Source organism: Bos grunniens, chromosome X (genome assembly GCF_055505025.1).
Source record: "Bos grunniens cultivar Pamir isolate PY7600 chromosome X, Bosgru_T2T1.0, whole genome shotgun sequence".
In the NCBI taxonomy this organism is placed as follows: domain Eukaryota; kingdom Metazoa; phylum Chordata; class Mammalia; order Artiodactyla; family Bovidae; genus Bos; species Bos grunniens.
In genome coordinates, this window is record NC_141194.1 from 99472237 (window position 1) to 99477185 (window position 4949).

Sequence of the window (4949 nt, forward strand, 5' to 3'; positions counted from 1 at the left end):
AGATGTAGCTCAGTCGCGAGCCTCTGAATGCTCTGCCGAAGAATCCTGACAATACAAGGAAGAATTATTATTAGAAGTAAAATTAAAACAGCCAACGTAGCATAGCCAAGGAAGGTAGACAGAATATTTTTTCCTGAAATGTAGTTAGAGAAAGTATGGAAGAAATCATTTGCTGTTCCAGCGGCAGTAAAATCTAATCGGGAGTGTTCCAGGGTTGCTATTTGATTGTGAAGTTTCCCTAAGTCTAAGCTAATGTCAGAGCTGTTCCAAATACCTGAAATATGGTTTTTAATCTTTTCCTACTCAAAATCTGTCTCATTTACTTTCAGGGGTGTTACACATATCCACCGGTAGTGAGCATGACAGGACAATGCCATTTTTACCTTTAAAGCCTACAATTCAGTCCCAATATGTATTACTGCTTCCTCTAGGGCGTCTACCCTCATCTCTAATTTTCTGTCTATAGCTTCCTGTGTTGCCAATGCTAAAGAAACATTTTTGGACATAGAATCAACATATTGAACAGTATGTACTTGTTGAGTCAATGATATTGCTGCCACAGTAACAGAAGTAATTGCACTTATCAAAGCTGCTATTCCCAAGATGAGTAAGCCCACAAACCGTCGTGTTCGCATTAAATCCTGCAGTTGTTGTAATACAGCAAGAGCATAATTCAATAAGTGGTTACATCATAAGATAAGGTGGACGTTGTAACATTACAAAGGAGCAAACATTATATTGAGGATTTAAACAAGATGAGAGCATACATTTGTTCACAACAACACCACAAAGGAGCAAACATTATATTGAGGATTTAAACAAGATGAAACAAGGAGCAGCTGTAGGCATCGGCTCGGCGGAGCAGTGTCCGCAGCATCAGGAGGCAGAACGCGAACGGCAGGCTGTGGGCCGCTGCGTCTACGGCGGGCGGAGGGGCGGGGTTCGCGGACTCGGGCTAGCCGCCGCCGCTTGGGCTCCGGGCGTTTTCCTGTCGCCGGCGGGAGCGCGCTGGTCTGGACTGCATTCCGCGGGCGCGCTTTCCTCTCTGGCCCTCACTCGCCGCACAGACTTCCTTGCTCTAGGTCGCGGGGTGCAGCAAGGAGGGTGTGGGGTGCCGCTGGCGGCGCGGAGGAGAGAGCTGGCTGGGGGAGGGGGAGCGAGCGAGTGCGCGCGCCGTGAACCTGGTCTTTGGGGAATGTGACATGACGAATTTTTCTGAGATCCAAATCGGAGAATCTGCATTCTGTAGAAATATATAAGCATACCCTCTCCCACAAGTTAGCAACACATCTGGCCTTTTACACTCTCCAGTAAGGAGGTCTTTTTACTTGACCAGGGGCCGAGTCGTAGCCTGTAATTCAGGCATCTAGTGTCTCATCACTGTAGTCTGCCCCTGTGTGTTTACGTTTAAGTGATTAATTACAATTTGGACATAACTTTTTGTCTAGCTGTTTCCCTAGGGATATGAAATTTATACCTTAAACCAGCTGCATTTTGATGGTGAATTTTGCGAGAATTTTTGGCCTTATCAATCTTTTTATGTAAGTTTAAAACAATTACTTTAGTCAATGCATCTACCAAGGCATTTCCTTCATGTAAAGGGCTGGGCAAGTTGAAATGGACTCTAATATGTCCCACAATATATTTTTTATCTCTGTGTTTAATCTCTTTTTGTAAATCAGATAACAAGGAGAAGATAGTAGTTTTATTTTTTGGAATATTAGCAGTTTCAATATGAGGAAATAACCCCACAATCTATCTGGAGTCAGTCAAAAGATTAAAGGTGTGGTCTCTTAAATGTTGAAAAGCCTAAATAACTGCTCAGTCTTGACATTTTATTCCCTTGAATTAAAAGATCTTTTAAAGGCCTTGGAACTGTAACTTCCTGCACCCAAAAGGCTAGATCACTAGATCCAAATGTTTTGTGGCTCCTAGCTTGAGAAGTCAAGTTTTTTCTTGTCTGATAGTAAGGTAAAAGCAAAAGCTGTGTTACTCTTTGACCTTTATTAATTTGTACAGTTTTTTTAGGCGGTGAGATCAAAACTTTTAATTTTTCCAATATAATCAGAATCTACTACACCATGCACCACTGAAATTTCTTTTCTCTCTCTCTTTTTTTTTTTTAATTTTGAAAAGAAAGCGAGCTACACCCCAGGACAAATCTTACAATGTCCTCAGGTAGGGGGCCAGCCACTCCCGTTGGAATTGGAGTAAGCGGCACATCAGGGGTTAATATTGTTGCTAAATCCCCTTTCGCTTTTTTCCTAGCCTGGATGAGACTCCCCTGAGGAGGTTTTCTCTAAGGAGCATGCTCTGCATATTGTGCACGCAGTCTGTTTTAAAAGCTCCACTGTTCAAAAAACTTTTCATCTTCCTCAGGCTTAGGCAACGCTTTGAGAGGCTTTGGGGGCAAAGTGGGGAACTCCTGGGTCCTGGGAGGCACAAACGGAGGCGGTGGCGATCACCTTAAATCAGAAAGTGGTGGATAAGTTTTTTAAAGGTTTGCGCAGAGGGGGAGGGAGCTCGCCAGGGCGCTCGGCCGCAGCGTCCTGTAAGCCCTCTCCTTCCTCGGGAGGTAAAGCACTTTCTCCCTCTTTTTTTTTTTTTTTTCCCCAATAGCAGAAATTATGATCTGTGCAGAAAGTGGAGACTCACCACCATCTACCGCTATAGCCTCCCTCAAAGGCTATTTAACAGCCTCATGACAGGGGTCCAGGACATTTTTAATCGTATTTCACAGAGCCAATAAACATTTGTCTATTCTTAGATGTAGAGAAACCCATTTTTTTTTTTTGAGAATATTTTTATTTATTTTGTAACCTCTTTACCCTAGCTAAACTATAGAGGGGACTAGAAAAGAAGCCTCAAGGTGAGGATCAAATTTATCCTTGGGACTAGAGAAAATCCTTCTCCGGGAAACTCCTAGAGGAGGCCCTTTACCCCCACACGGAGGAGGAGGCATGGAGGGATGGGAGCGTCCCGTATTTCTCTTCTCCTGCTCCGGAGATCCTTTAACTGTTTGGTGACTAAATCTTACAAACTGTCTGATCGGGGATGTTTCCCTCAAGCTCCTAGGAGCGGATGGTCTGACAGGGGAAGTTTCTCTTAAGCCTTTTGGGGCATCTTTGTTTAAGAGATGCCAATCTCCATCAGAGTGATATTTAACTGTTATCTCGCCTAAATTCTCTTTTTCTTTTGGGGAAGGCTGATCTTGTTTTTCATCCCTATCTTTAAGTTGTTCCTGAGTAGTCATGGCTGCTAACATTTTTCTTAGTTGCCGATAGTCAGGCGGGTCTTCATTTTTCTCATTTTCTTCAGGTTTAACTACAGTTTCGACCTCATTTTCCTCTTTAAAAGTTACTCTTTTAGATTCAGGGGCAGGTTTAGCTACAGCATTTTCTTCACTATCACTTTTAAGATGTACTTTTTCTGAATCAGGGGCAGGGTCTAAGACATCTCTAATGATATTCCATAAGGAAAAGGCGTCATTAGGCACCTTTTCTGAGCCATGTTCGGCATGGTAAGTTTTTAGCTGTTTTCCTACTTTTTCCCAGACCTCTAAGTTAACAGAGCCTTCGTCTGGAAACCAGGGACAGTGCTCTTGTACAAATGAAAGAAATGATTGAATGGAAGATTTTTTAACTTTGATTCCTCTTTTACCTAATAACTGTAAAATTACTCCTATAAAGAGCTGTCTTTCATTTGATTCAGTATTACCCATGTCAGAAAATTAAGTATAGTAAAAGATTTTGCTTTAAGCTATCAAAAGATCAGGCTTTTCTTTGGCCTTTTAACTTCAGAAACTGTTTTCTCTCTCTAAGTCTAACTCTTTAACACTTTCAACACTTCCCACTCCTCTCGCCCTGTCTATCCTACAGGGGGGTCCGCGGCACCCTTGAGTGGGGTCCTAGCCATCCCAAACACTGGAAGAACAATAGGGCTGGTGACCCAGATTGTTCCGGGGGGAGGAACAGTAGGCTGATGGCTCAAACTGTTCCAAGGGAGGAGCAGTAGGGCTGTTGACCCAAACTGCTCCGTGGGGGAACAAGAGGGCTGATAACCCAGTTGTTCCGAGAACGGGGAGCAATAGGGCTGGTGACCCCAATTGCTGGGAGCTTACCTTCGAAATCCTGTATCGGGCGCCACCTGCTGGGGACCTGCCCCAGCTGATCCAGGGTATTCGAAGGGGAGACGGCCTAGGCGACTATTTATATGCTAATTAGAGATATAGAGAACAATAGAATGAGGATAGCTCAGTAGGAAAATTCAGTGGAGAAAAGAAGCTGAGTAGCTTGGTTTATGCGGGAGACCAATAAAACTTCAAGACAAGAAGTTTGCACCACTTACGTAGGCCGCAGGTGCCCTCTCGAATAGCGGAAGGTGCCTCACCCTAGACACCTTCTCGAGTGGGTCTTAGAAGCCCAGGCATAATTAGTAAGCGTGGTGGGTTCCGCGCTCCAGATGGAGACTCAGCTGGAAGTTAAAGGGAAGAATGACATGGGGAGACCAAGCGCTGGTGAACAAGGCCCATAGCTTTATTTTTAACAGGGGCTTTTATACCCTAAGTTACACATAGAGGATAATAGGGGATGCAAAGTCAGCAGTCTTTGATTCTTATCAAAAACCAAGGTTTCTTTCCTGCAAATTTATCGTATACAAATGGTTTAGGTGATTTACATCATCTTCTGGCCAGAAGGCCTACTAACATTTTATGACTCTTGACAAGGACTTATCAACAAAGACTTATTTTCTCTAAGAGTAATTATTTTAAGGTTTGGCACCATCTTCCAAAGATAAAATTGCATTCCTATAGGGCGGATGTGTAATGGGTTTACAACAAAGAAAGAATTTATTACCTTAAGGGTCTAAAGTTACTAACACCAAGGCCACTACTTATTTTTTACTATATACCAACTATTAATTAATACACATTCAAGGATACAATTCAG

The 4949-nt window shown here is 43.1% G+C and overlaps 1 long non-coding RNA gene across 1 annotated transcript; it reads right to left on the reverse strand.

Moving 5' to 3' along the window:
- Nucleotides 1-523: 523 nt before the first annotated feature.
- LOC147340962 (uncharacterized) lies at nucleotides 524-4399 on the reverse strand. Its single transcript, XR_015159189.1, has 2 exons — nucleotides 4121-4399; nucleotides 524-1243 (listed from the first exon to the last, which is right to left on the reverse strand). It is a non-coding gene; the product is annotated as an uncharacterized LOC147340962 (long non-coding RNA).
- Between the last annotated feature and the right edge of the window lie 550 nt (nucleotides 4400-4949).